The sequence below is a fragment of the Pseudopipra pipra genome, chromosome 3 (assembly GCF_036250125.1).
Source record: "Pseudopipra pipra isolate bDixPip1 chromosome 3, bDixPip1.hap1, whole genome shotgun sequence".
Taxonomy (NCBI): domain Eukaryota; kingdom Metazoa; phylum Chordata; class Aves; order Passeriformes; family Pipridae; genus Pseudopipra; species Pseudopipra pipra.
Genome location: NC_087551.1, coordinates 58,723,398 through 58,738,338, shown reverse-complemented (window position 1 = coordinate 58,738,338; position 14,941 = coordinate 58,723,398). Strand labels below are relative to the sequence as shown.

The window sequence follows — 14,941 nt, the reverse complement described above, 5'->3', positions numbered from 1 at the left end:
ATCATTTTCCTTCTACATTAGTAATCTGTGTGGGAGGTTTTTTGCAAACTTTTATAGAAGCAAAGTTTATGAAAAAGGAGTTTTCATAAATTTAATCTTCATAAAATTCAGTAGCAAGATTCAAGAGAGGCACTCAAATTAGTGCTCCCTCAGATGGAAAAACAGGTAAAAGCGAACTGTTACAGGCTCTGTAACTATAGTTTCACATTAGTCATAGTATGGGCCCAATGATGGTGTCATAGAGATATAGAGACAGCTCTGGTTACTGCTGTGAAGGGTAGCTGGGGGACAACAGTGCAGTGCAGATACAGTGCAGATAAGAGTGCAGAAGAATCCGTGTTTCATCCCTTCACTGCTCCAAGAATAGCTTGTTTTATTTGACATAAACTATTACTGGAGTCTGAAGTATTTAATAGAATTTCTCACAAACTATCCACATTATTTCGGTCAATGGTAGGATATTCAGGATTTACTGAAATTATTTCTATTCAGTATTTAATAATTGACACTGCAGGATTTAGAGTGGGTGAATTAAGTCAGAATAATCTATTTGGCAAGGCACATAAAAGTGTGTTCAGTGAAATTTAATCAGAAATTAATTTAACTCCATAGCATTTAATAATAAAATTTAATAATAAAACATCTAGTTGCTATTCACAAACCTTATTCTGGCAAAGCATTAGCTAGGTGCATAAGTAGCTTGCTGGATTTCATCAATTTGAGGTCATTATTTGCAACTATGATGCAATACCAGCACTCTGTATTGGTCACTTAACTCTGTTAAAGGAAAGTTTAGAATGATTGGAAATATTACAAGCAGGATGAGTAAGGGCATTATTTGCAAAAGAAACAAAAAATATTCCTACTTCATTTAATTTCACTGTGTTCATGAGAAAATCCACATTTCATTCCCAATAAAAGCTATAGCAGAATTCTAGTAGTACTGACCAACTAAAAGCTTCTGGTCATCTTTTTATAGAAACTCATTTGGGACCTTCTCCAAACCTTGTGAAAGTCAATATGCAAATAGCATTTGCTTTCGTTAATCAATTTGACACTAACCAGACCAATAAAATATATAAAGGAGAGGATTTGGGTAGAAGAAAACTACAAAATTGTACATTGGATTCCAGTGGAGTAAATTGTTTTAAAGAGACACCCTATTACTGCTAGAGGAACCATGAGCTGAGCAACAAAAGAGAATTATAGGTATAGCAAATTTCTTATCTGTGTTCTCAGGCAGTGAGAATATGTCAATGGATGTTATCTGTGGAAACACAAAATCAAGTGGAAAAAAAATATAGTGAAGAGGAGGCAAATAACCAAGAGCCCCTTTCAGCTTGAGGAGGTGGGAGAGAAGCACTGGAAGGAGCCAGTCCTGAGCCATTATTTGACCAAAAGGGAATGCATCAAATGAGTCCTGCTAAGGACCAAGAAATCCAGCTGGATCCATTGTCTCCCGATTGTAGGGGCCTTTGGGGGCAGCCTTAGTCAGGGGAAATAACTTTGTGTTTTGCTGCTTGGTAAAGTTTGCATTTCAGGTAATGAGCTGTGCTTGAGGGCAGGGCAATAAAGAGCTTGGGTGCGGTACCAATTTTTTTTTCCAGGCTGGTGAGGGAGCCTTCCAGTTTACAAAATATGGGGCCTTAGCAAGGACTGTATGCTTGTACAAGACTTCCTTCACCTTGCAATAAAGGCATGACGCTTTCCAGTATTTTAAAGTAGACTTGACACATTATCTTTGAGTGTGTATCAAGAAAAATAATCACCTCTCAAAAAGAAGACGAAAAAGAGATATTTTGTGATCCATTCATTTGAAATTTTTAAGAAAACTTCTTGTATGTTGAAAAGTAAATATTTTTCAACCAGAAAAAAAAAAAAAAAGCTTGTCTCAAGTTGTAAGCTCTTTGGAAAAGGGCTCATATGTATTTTTTTCTGTATTTTTGCCCAACAGCACAATTCTTCTCCAGGACTGGCACACCAGAGTAACAGCTGTAAAACATTGGTATCTCACAGATGGATGTAAACCCACATGTATTTATGACTAGTCAAGAGACCATCAATGTATTTGAAGTCCGCTCGTAAGCCTTACAGCAGAGTTGCATTTGTACAAGTTACATGACTTGTGTAGGCTTCTGAAATAAATTGCTGTTGTTCAAATGAGCATCATTTCTTGAATCTGCAGACACCTTTAATGTCACTGCACATTGATTTTGCAGGATTTAAAACTTTCACTTCATAACTTGGATGCAACAACCATATCTTTTTAAAGAAAATTCTGTTCAGGTATAGAGCTAGAGGAGCTGATTTTCCTGTCTTTTACATCATGCACTCATTCTGAAAAAGATCCTAAGCTATGTGTGAAATTGTAGAAAACTCTATTACTTAACCAATGTAAGTTAAAGAATCTGTAATTAGTCACGCTGGTTCTGAGCTTCCAAAGCACGAAATGAGCTGCTGAAATCTTGTTGGGATGGTTTTCTATTGTAAATAACAGGGAGAAATCAATCAATTGAAAATGGAAGGCAAAAATATAGCCATAAGAAATATGTATACAAGGAAAATAATAGTTGAGGGAAGTTTCATCCATGAAGTTTCATTCATTCATCCATGGTTGCATATATTTCCTTCAGTAAAGGTAAAACCTGTAAAACTGGGTCTACATTTAGGTTTACCCAGATTGCTAGTCTCTATGCTATCCTGTCTCTCTGACTGGGAAGCCAAATTTGTCTCTTACAGTGCTTTATATCAGTAGCTAAAAGCAAAACACACAGACTTTCAATAGAGTTTAAACGTGATCTCTGCATCAGCAGTGTTGAGGAGAAAGTTTTACTGGTGAATGAGTGAACATGTTGCTTTGATGTAATTAGTTTTATTTCATAAGAATGCTCAAATACACAATCTGTTCAAGTTATAAGCAATGTGACTATTTATAGTCTGAGTATAATACAGACATCATACACTTAACTGAGTGAATAATAAATACTTTGTGAGGGCTAAAAAGTGAAAAAAGAGCTGTTGTAGGCACTGCCACATGGTGTACAGCTTTTGCTGAAAATGACAATGCAACATCTCCTCCAGGATCCCACAGGATGTGTAATTATGTTATTTCAGGGTCTCGTCCAATTTATTTGACATTATTGTAAGATTCACATAAAATTGAATTGATTTTGGTCCTTATCTTGTCATGTAAAATATTGGCTAAAAACAGAGTTTATATTTGGTGAAGTGAAATAAAACCTTCCTATTCCCATACCCTGAATAAGCACTTTCACTTTGTTTAAGACCATTCCAAAAATAACAGGAAGCAGGCAGGTAATAGGTACTATCTGGCCTAACATAATTGCAGCCCCAGGCAAGAAAGGAATAATGGATTATTCTATACCCATTTTCCCCATGACCAAATCTTCAAGGAAAAGGGACAATTGTAATAATAAAGATTCCAAATCTCTAAGAACCTTTTAAAAGCCAACTTATTAATTCATTACTTTAAAAAAAATCAATAATTTTAACCAATTTTATGCAGTACACACATAGTTGTTTACTATTTACTCTGTTTCCCTTCTTTAGTTGAGGGATAAATGTCTAATAAAAACAAAGTCTGGAGAGACCTGTGTGACCACAGCTCAGCAGATCAGTGAAGAAAAGTAAACTTGTGCTTAAAAAAGTAGATCTCAGTTGTCAGTGTGCAAATACTAGGTTATAACTACTCTTTATTAGGTTTCCTGATGGTAGGAACTAGGGAAGGCATGGGAGCTGGGAAGTCATGAGTGGCAAGGAAAGTCAGAGTGCCATACTCATTCTGGGGGATTGTGCTATACATTCATCCATCCCTCTGTCCATCCATCCATCCATCCATCTTTGTGAGTATAACCAGCTATAGGTATATTCCCGTATGTTGCGAAGCTCTGGTATTAATGGTGTTTGTGCCTTCAGCTGTCAATTTCCTGCTGTTTGTCAGTGACCTTAGCTTCACCCTTAACAAAAGCAGTGAGCTCCAGCTCTGTGTTACCTGTTTGTAGTTCAGCACCCTCTCATAAACTAAACTTAGCCCAGAAAAGCAAGAAGTGAAGGCAGCACCCAGCCTTTCAAGTGGCAAAATGGTTGGAGGTAGAATGACAATATTGCCATGACTCAGTGACAGAAGAGTCAGACAGGATTGTGGGAAGAAGCAAATGTGTCCTTCAGGTATCTGTCTGGGATACACACACCCACACAGATGTGGGTGATCTGCAGGCAGATGTGTTAGGACCATCATCTGAGTGGTGCAATCATGACTTCTGATAAAGGATTTTAGCTAAGCCACCATCAATAAATAAAATTTTAAAAGCACTATATGCAATAAACTTTTTTTTCATTGTTTGATCCATGGACATGAGAATTCACATAACAATATTTCTCAAAGAGTGTCCCCATTCACAAGTGTAAATTTGTTCTACTGAACACTGAATTGTTGGTTACGCAATTTTAGTGTGACAATTCCTGGGGGATTTGTACATCATCAACAATAAGGGCTCTGTGCTCATCATATACGTGGCCTACAGATGATCAGAGACTATGTTTCAGCTCTCAGTTCACACTGTCTTGCTAAACTTGTCTGGGCTGAGGAAACTTGTTTTTGCTCCTTCCTGTGGGCCTCCCACTAAGAAACAAAGGTGAATTGATTTCAGTATTTCCATCTCTGCTCTCAAAACCAACCCAATCCTGAAAAATCAAAATGCCTCCACTCAAAAAAAATCACAAAATGAAACACTGATCTCCACAAAAGCAAGAAAACATTTACAAAAAGGTGGATGAAACCTCTGGTCTGTGTGCAAAAGACAATGAGTAATTTATGAATAATAATATGTGTGATTTGTTTAACTAGAAATACCGCAGTGAAGACAGTAAGACTTTTCCTGCTATCAGCAGTGAGACCTGGAAGACAATGTTCACTTATAAGCCACACACATGTTCCTGCTGATTTGCTACTTAGCTCCCACATCCAGTAATAGTGGAACTGCCTTCATCCTTGAGACAGCTATCATCTTCACACCTATTACTTATCTGTTTTCTGTGTGAGCTTATTAATCTTTTCTGGTAAACATTCTTTTCTGTCTTGTCCAGGAATACTAATCATTTTACAGATTATAAATCAAGAAGGTGTCTAATGTTATCCCATAATCTGGCCTCCTACATAAACTATTTGAAGCAGTTCTTATTTGAATTGATGCATGGCTTTTAGATGATTGGGTTTTTTGTACCCTTATCTCTTGAGTAAATGCTTCAAAGACAGAAAAAAAAAAAAGTTGAGACCTGCATCCAACAACCCATGACCACTCTGTTCTGCCTCCCTGTCTACAATAGGCCTTTTGGGCTACATTTATACTTCTAAGTAAACCAGATTGGAGACTGCATCGACCCAGAAACCATGTGACATGGCTTGAATCCAGATCTGAAAATCCCCACCATCCCATCCCAACCCGATTCACTTTATCCAGACCTCCTAATGGGAAGGGTTCATGTAACATGCTGTCCACTTAGCGAAACCTACACGTTTTCAAGGACAGTAGTGCTAGTTGTCGAGGGCCAAAACTTATGCTTGGAAGTGTGCTAAAACTGTAGAGTATCAGAAACTGCAGAAGGGTACACGCGTATGAGCTCTGACCCTGTTTTACTTGCACATATAAGAAAAACTCAGTGACCTTTATCTAAGCTTGCAGCCATTCTCTTAGGTTTCTCCAGCTACAACTTACTTCTCTGTCATTTATGCAGCACTCCCTCTTTACATACTCCACTCCTCCCATCTACTTGACTACTGTGTATCCAATAAACTTGTGTAGTACACTCTACTACAATCTGGGGGCCTCAGGATCTCCAAGCTGTGTGCTCATACAGTTTCAACCTGCATCCCAGTTCTTATATATTTTGTTTCCTGTTTATCCTCCCAAGTAAATATGTGATGTGGTAGCTATCCTTGAAAGCAGAGTAACAGCTAGGTGGGCTGACTGTGCGTGCTGAGGAAATGGGCAGATGTTGTCCATTGCAATGAAAGTAACGTGAGGAAACAGTTGCAATTGGTGCAATTCCTTGCGAGATCATGGTAAATGTCATGATGTGACAAAGCAGCATTTTCAGAATTGAAAATCCTGAATATTTACAGGAAGATTAATTATTCTGAAGGAGACACACTGGTCACAATTCTATACAGTTGTCTTCTGAAGCTGTCTTAAAATCAGCCTTTTTTCTGGACTGTGAGGGCTGGGGTGATATCAAGAAAAGAGGGAGTTTTTGACTGTTGCTGCCCAATCATAATTCTGTCATGATGGTGGCGAGTTTTCTTCTCTGATAGGCAGGAGGTGTCACTTCTTTATTCACTCAATGTCTGTAGGCAGGTAATGAGGTCTTAGGAAAGAAGATGTTCACAGTTCTTGAATAAGGGGAAGCTCCAAGCAAAAATGCCTTCTGTGCACACAGCTGCTACTGGGATCATAAGGTAGGATGGGAATGTGGTACACAGTCCGTGACTGTAGTATCTGGGAAAGAACTAAGGAGTAAGGGTCATGACATGTGTTGATATGGCTAGGGCCTCAAATTACCCTAATGGAGATAATTGACTTCAGTGCTTAGAATGTGTTCCTTTTTGCTAGCTAGTACCTAACTTTTTATGAATACAGCTAATTTTCTTTTCAAGGTTCTACACTGGACCTCTGACACTTATACAAAGTCAGACATGATTCATATTACTTTTGAGACTACTTCAAATACAGATGCAGGTGGCATCATGGTAGTGTTGGATGTCACCCTCTGCAAGATGTGCCTTTCTCAAAACCACAGTCTGCCTTTGTGGTTGTTGTTTTAGAAGCAGCCCTTCAGCTGGTGTTATCACATGATGATACAAAGTGTGGGAAATGAGACAGTCAACAGGTGCTAACAGACCTTGAATACTAGAAGCAAGAAAAAAAATGAAAAAAAAAAAAAGACTAAAGTTAGGCCAAGGAGATAAAAAAGCACCAAAAATGCTGAAAATTTTTTTTCAAGGTAAAAATAAGCCAAGTCAAGAGAATTATAGGTCATTCTGGCTAGATCAGAGGAAACACTGTGTGAGAACAATGTATTTATAGCCCATATTGTCATGTGATTGTAGGATTTCCATGCTCTATTACATCAGGCTTTCTCTAGGACTAAGTAGAAAAACATTTTGATTTACTGTTCTTTATTTGCAAAGTTTTGCTGGCAATGGTAAAGCCATACCACATTGTCTGTTGTTTTAGTTGTTGCTTTTTCAGTGAACTTAGTTTCAGGACACGGATTCCAGGGCAGCCATAGGATCTGGAGCAAACTCAGTCCTAGAGCTGTTGAAAAGTTACAGGAGATACTGTAACATCATAACTTTACCTCTTCTTTTTAAAATTTTAATTTCTAAGGGAATGAGTATTTGGTTGTGCTGTATGTCCAGAGGTCTATCTCATTTGTATGTCTCCTGCTCCATACCTTCTGATCTCACTGGCCAGTTTCTAGAAATTTCAAAATGTGGCAAGTATCTCAAAGATAATTATGATCCTAAGTGTTTCTTGGAATTCCATTTGTTCAACCATCCTACATTAATACTGCAGTAGAGAAAAAGGAAGAAGAATTCAGCAGTTACAAAAAATATTTGCCTTCTTGGCCAGTGAAGGTCCACATAGTAGCTGGCCACAAAGCACATCAATCTCTCCAGGTCAGCCATGATATCGACATCTCCTTCACGCTGGAGGTGTTGAAGGAATTATTTTTGAAAGGTGCTATCGTGGTCAAAATGGTTAAGGGACAAAGGATTCAAGTCTGTAGGAAGCCATCAATTCCTTTGCTTATAGAACCACCTATTAATTACACACACAAAACCTGCCTGCAATCAGAAATATTAAGAATGCACTAGGCTATTCAATAAATATATGCGTGAAGAAGTGCCCCAAATGCATCTTTAAATGCTATTAAATATGTGTACAAAATAGCTAAGGAATATGTTGATATGTTTATGCATCAGTTCTAAACATAGAAGTGTTTACTTGCATAAACAAATACAATTACAATACACTACAAATACAAATACAATTACAGCAGTTGCAATATAGGCACACAGAAAATTTGATTATCATTTCAGTTGAATTAGCATTATCTATTTTCTCCAGACTCCTGACAAAATCTCAAGTCCAATTAAAAATAATAACTATTCTAGAAGTATTTTAATATATTGTGTATTTATATATGGACTGAAGACTTTTCAAAATTAATACCAGACCAAAATTGAGCACAATTAATTGTAAGAATATGTTTCAAAGCAAAGGCTGATAACAAAAGGTATCTTCTGAAACAAAGGCTGAGACAAGCTTTTAGTTCAAGACATTGTTTTTTCATTGCTATCACCAGTGGGGCACATGGTCCATCGTGGCTTCTCTGCCAACTCTTCTTTTTTATGAGTCATCACAGGATCAAAAGTCTGTCAAACAACAGAACAGAGATAACATATCCATAGACCACACTGTTTCATACATGTTTCCCCAGTTTTATTCTAATATGCCAGAAGAGGAGACTCAAAATGACTTCTTCCTCAAGTCCAGACACTTCAAGTGTTACTCTCCGCAAGCTTTGGTGAGTTGAACAAAGGACAAAACTGTCTGTAAACGACATTGGCATTACCAAGGGCTGTGGGTACTTGGTCACTGCTGTAGATTAGCCTGTGCTCCTGACCCCTCTGCCCAGCAGAAACACTGGGGTGCCTCAGTAGCTGTTCCAAAGATATGCTTATTTCAACTACAGAAAACCCTTGATTTCACACCAAAAATACCAGGAGAGAGAAGTGTAGGGGCAACTACTGGCAAAACTGCATTACAACTTTCATTTTATTGATTTTAAGTTGAACCTGTATAAAGGATCAGGCTATCTATGTAAAAGACTCTATTGTACTGGTGAAGAATATTCCTCCCTAGATCAACAAACCAGCAATTAACTACTCCAAAATGAAGTCATTAGCTTAAAATTAACCAATAATGAATTTCTTTGAAAATATCTACAGCAATTTTTAAAAATGCTTTTTAAAAATATTTTCATTTCTAAGGAAATATTCAGAGAAACTCTCTGGCCCTTTTATTGTATATGTTCAAATTTTCCAAACGTGACTGCAGGTATAAGGAATAACATTGATAGATCACATTTATTAGGTGCAATCCTTCACTAATTGTAAAAATAATGAAAAATTCCAAAGATAGCCATGTCATGTACAATACAGAAAAGAATACTAAAAAACAAGCCAATTGGAAAGTCATCTTTTAAATCAACAGCAAGACCCTTCCCCAGAGACTGAGTACAGTCAAAAAATTCTACTGAATAATTAACAGGTGTTATTGAATGTGGGGTGAAGTGGTTTTAGGCGTATATCCTGAAGGAAGTAGCATGAGCAGGGTACCATACTAAATAGTGCATTATGTGAAGATGAAATTCTACCCACCTAGCTGCTGTTGAACCTCTAAGAACTGCCATTGCACAGGTGGTTAGTAAGGCAGGAGCTAAGAAGGAAGCCTGGAGCACAACTACATCCTACTTCTTAAAAGTGTTTTAGCTCCAGCAGACAACTAAAATCATCCTGGCAATGTTATAGAGGGCAATGTCAATTAACAATATGCCTGCTGCACTCTACATGAGTATCCAGGTCCAAAGCTCAGTGAACTCAAATGTGAGAGGGCTTCAGTGGGCCCTGGAATACGGCCAGATTGCATGAGGCAGAAAATATGCTCTCAGTGCCTGGGAAGGGAGGAAGCCCACGCCTCCCATCCTATAGCACCCAGCAAGTGAGTTCTTCTTGGTTACCTATACATAGATTTCTGACTCAAAACACTATGATCCAAAGGCGAGTTGATGTCTTTGACTATTCAAAGCTTGCGATGGCTGAACCAAAAGAGGTACAGAACATAATGTTCCGCAGTTAGCTAGTCTGACAGACTGAAGTGTTTATGTTCATAGTATGGACTCATGTAGAAGACTCAGTGCGAAGGAATATCCTGAATAACTGAAAATAAAGAAAGAAACATCAGAAGGTATTCTTTGAGAAAAATACCTGTTTGACATATGAAAACTCTGACCAAAGCATGAGTCACTGCAAGTGACTTCTGATGATTCACTACCATTTTTTAAAACTCTGACAACAATCTCTAGTTGTTTCAAAACTTTTTTTTTTTAATAACTGGGTTTGAGCAGTTTTCATATAAAAAGACTGTGATTCAGTTTTCTTCTTTTTAGCCTCTAAACAGCCATACTAGTGGGCTGTAGTAGGTAAATTTGCTTACATTTCTTGCTCCTTGTATCTTGAAAGGCCATTTCTAGTACAGAGAATCAAGATCTTGACTACTCTGTCTCAGACTGGAAATTGCTTGTAAGTCTCGTGGTGATGGACCCAGGACCAAGGGAACAGATCTCATGATAGCAAACCATTGGAATGCCACCTGGTTATGTCTTTTGGCTACTAACATGGCCTTTGAGTAGTGACTCCTGCCTTACTTGTGCTGGAAAGTTTAGTCGCTTTCTTACACCAGTATCATTGCTCAGATAAAAATAGCTTGAACTTTCTGTCAGGTATGAGAAGGTTCCTCCCAGTCAAGCATGAATCCCTTTCCTCATGACGTAATATAAACTGGAAAAAAAAAAAGGTTTTCTGTATCAGAAAGAGACAGTTATGTGTTGTTTGTGTTCAGCTAAATCAAAGTAACTTGACACATTCAGCAGTGTCCATGTGGAAAGAGTTTAGTAGTGAAAGACTCTGGTCTATAATTACTAATCCTCTTGACCATTCCCACAGTCTTCTGTCCTAAAGGCTTCATCTCCAGCTGATCTAAATTTAGGCAACGTAAAAATGTATCGAGGTATTCAGACAAATTTTGCAGGAAAACAGTTTTGGAAATTGTCACAATACAGTTTTGGAATAGCTTTGAATAGTTTTGGAAATTCATTTAAGTTTAAACTGTTTTGCAGATAAATTATTTGAATAAAATAAATTATACCCTTCCTAGTTTAGACCACAGAAAGAATTTCTTCAGTCTGTTCATTCTGTATCTTATTACATACAGGTAATATGAAAATTTCAGATGGGAATCACCAATAGTCAAGTAATTCTTCTGATAATTCTGCTCCAAGGCATACATCAATGATTTCAACCACATGAAAAAAAACCAACTAGCTTGGGGCTATTTGTTGCTCATATCATTGCTGACCCTGTGAACACTCGTAGTCCATTTCAGTGCAATATTGAAGAGGTTAACTACTAACTAAACCCATCTGAGCATGACTTGAGCTAATCTATATCACTTTGTAAAAGAATGCTTAATATTTAGTTACCAACCTCCCTGAGAATAGTAGCTAAGAGTAAATTTTTTTTAAGTTCTTTGTTAGAAAAATATGGCAGAAATAAAATCAGGCCTTAGGAGTGCAGGAGTAGACTGTAAAAATATTCATTCTGGGTGAGACCTAAGACTGATCAATTTGAGTCAGTATTCAGTATTCAATATCTGCACTGACCACTAGCAAAACTGCTAAGGGGAACATATAAGGAACAAGGCCAAGTACTAAGTGATGCTGATATGCATCAGCAGTCAATAATCAGAAGTTTAGGGGTCTCTCAGGTTGGATCCATCCTGTGCTGATTTGACTGATCTCTTTTAATTAATCTATATTTTGGCTTTCTTGCTATCCTATGGCACTGGTTTTGCCACAATGTGTGCAAACATCACATGGAAAAAATATTCTTATTTTCTTAAGCTTGCTATCTGATCATTTTATGAAGTGACTCAAGTTCTTATGTAGCAAGAAATACAAGTAAAAGGCAAGAAATAGAAGTAAAAGACAAGAAAGCTTTTACTAAATGTTAAATCAGTTTGTTGTGTTATATTTAACATATTAGTTAACTTATTGTTTAGTTATGGATCAATATAAATTTGCAATTACTGAATTTTCCATTTGTTTTTAATGCATGTAGACCTGGCAGTTTATGCCATTTCAGTTACAGTACGGAGTTCAACGCTTTTCTGATTCCTATAGGGACATCTGTTCATTAGCACGCAGGGTGGCCAATATCGCTTTAGGTAAAGATCAGCTAGTTCCTCTGTTCTACACACTTCGGAAGAATAGCTTTGCTTATAAAATGTAACAAATGTTTCCTGGACTCTAGCCAATATATTTTTGATCCTTTCTTGATCTTCATTTTCACTAATCCTTTGCTTTTTGTATTCTTGCCTTTTGTTGACATGCCAAAACTCTGTCAGTCTTGTTTCCTCTTTCAAAAAACGTATTTTTGTTAAATTGAATTAAGCATTCTACTCTGTTGCCAAGAGCAAATTAAGTTCCCCCACACTGAAATCAAATTTCGTAAAGTGTCCGGGCAATTAGCTCTAATAAGTGGTTGCTGTAACTCTTAATTTTCCCCTTTTAAGGGTTTTCTTTTTTCTCTGTCTTTGTTTCTGAACAAATTCCGAATCGTGAGATTCATTCTCTTCCCTCTGGTTGTCACCTTTTTGTTCCCCAGCATTCAGCAACCATCCACTGATACTTAAAAGTGAGGTAAACCTCACTTTTAATCTATAACCCAAAGGCATTTAATAACAAATTGTTCATTCTTCAACCAGAAACCTAAGCTGGTGGACCAGTCTGCTGGAACTGGAACAAAACTTAAAGGACATCTGAAGAGCTCTCGCAGGCACCACATTTAATCTCATATGCACACTGAGAGATTTCCTATGAAAATTGGCACAGCTCACCCACATAACAACAGAAGTGTTTTACATCAGAAATTATCTTCTGTGCATTTGTTGTCAGGGGTTTCATTCCAAGAGGTTCCAAGGAGGACAAAGTTTGAGCACATAATTATTCCAAGTAGATGAGAAAGACCCAGTTTTAGAAGGATAATGAGAAAATTGTGCCTGTTGTGTGATGGAATGGCCTAGATCTAGCCTAACCTTCTTGCAAAGCTTTAGCATTCTCATGTCTGCAGCAGCCTGCCATAGGCTTTCCTCTCTAGGCTGCCTTCAGGCAAAGAGGTTTTTCTTATCCCGCTCCCCAAACCTTTTGTCTTGATGCACAGGCAGAATGCACAAGACAAGGAATAAGGCTTCTCTCTGATTGCCATACCAAGCATTCTGTGATGAGGAAGGATGTAATCAGAGCCAAGGAAGCAGTTGTTTCAGGTCCAATAAAAAGTCATCTTTTACCATCAAAAAAAAAGTCTCCTGGATGGTTTCCCAATGTCAACTAGATTAGAAACAGCTAATTTGTTCATGAGAAATCTGACAGTTTGAACATTACTCAGTCAGTCGCCGTCCCTCTCTTTCCTTTACATCCCCATTTATTTTGGCAGACTTGAATAGTGCACATGATAAAGCTGTGTTATAGTGACAGTCATCATACTATTTTAAACATAACATTAGAAGTCAGAGAAAACCTGCTTGAACTCCAAAGGACATCTCTCACTCTCTCTCTCTATAAATATATATATGTGTGCAAATTGACCAGCCACACTGCAAACATTCTAATGAAGCAACAACTGATTTCAACATGCGAAACCTGCAATTTCATAAAATATTCTTTTGTTTAATAAAAATTTCTTCTTTCCATAGGTGCATACAGAAGTGTTTTCCTGCCTCCCATACGTCCCATTGCTGATTGCCAATTCCTGTCAATGTTATTAATCCTTTAAGTCAAAGATAGGGATATGTTCTGCTGTTCCTGTTCTCCCCTTCTTATTCCTACTCCCCCGGCAACACTCCTTAGTCTACTTCTTCCCTAGTGTAATGTTCTATCAGGTCTGTAAGTGATACAGAAGGGAGGTGCAGCTGAAAGTCGCGTGTCTAGTCCTCGTTGAATTCCCTGGGGACTAGACATTAACTGCCCTTCAGTGTTTTGAAAATTCCTTTATGAATAGTGACACGTTAATAACTCAGTCTCTATTTCCAGTTATTGCCACCAGAACACCATCCAGAAATTCAGAGCTAATCTTTGCCCTGGGTGATATGATACCCATCTACTGCAGCCAATTCTTCAGGCCACTTAAAATAATCTTCCTGTGGCCAAGGGCAAGAAGCTCAGCATGTATCTACAGAGAACAGGCAGAGGGATCCTGGGGGAGGATGTGGTGACAGATGGGAGGTAAAGCCTCTTTTCCTTCAGGTGTCCCACCACTGCCCCATGGAATAGGTGGGAAAGGGTGTGGAGCTAGGTCATGAGGCAGCCTACATCTGAACCTCCTCTCCTTTTATTCTAGTTGTCCTGGAACACTTTGCCATTCAAACCCCAGCACAGACTGATATCACATGATCTCACCACAGCAGCCACATGTGACCTGCTCCCAATATCATGTAGTACAGGAACAACAGTAGCCACCTTTATGTAACCATTACCAGAACTGCAGTGCCTATACTCAGAGTGCCTCTAAGAAAAGGCTGGGATGTCTGAAGGCAAGTCTGATAGCTTGTGAATTCCCACAAAGCCTGAAGCTCCAAAGTAACTCCCCAGTTTCATCCTTCTCCTCTATTTCATGAGTTGTCCCCTTCTATTCTCTCTTCACCTTTTAGTTTTCCATCTGGCAGACCTGATTCATGCTCTATTCTATCCCATCCCACATGCATCAGCTTCTTAATCCTTCTTGATTCTTACCTCTGATAAGACTGACTTCTTCATTATTAATGTTATCAAAAGGATGAATTAAAATTAATGCAAGACTTGTAATTCAGCTGCATTGTTGAAGTGAGAAGTCAAGCCAGTCAAAACAGTAAATGAAACATGCTCAAAGGCATATCACAGCAGCTTTTAAAAGAAAACACAGACTATTTAGAAAAGCCTAGGCTTCAAAACAGAAAAGAGAAAGGTGCATGATCATACAAGGGACAATAAGTCTTGACAGAAGCTATTTGTGAAGCACATATGATATTTTTAAACATTTTAG

The 14,941-nt window shown here is 38.0% G+C and overlaps 1 long non-coding RNA gene across 1 annotated transcript; it reads left to right on the top strand.

The window, feature by feature from the left end:
* The first annotated feature begins 340 nt into the window (after positions 1 to 340).
* LOC135412523 (uncharacterized) lies at positions 341 to 1,721 on the top strand. Its single transcript, XR_010429719.1, has 2 exons — positions 341 to 453; positions 1,240 to 1,721. It is a non-coding gene; the product is annotated as an uncharacterized LOC135412523 (long non-coding RNA).
* Positions 1,722 to 14,941: the final 13,220 nt, after the last annotated feature.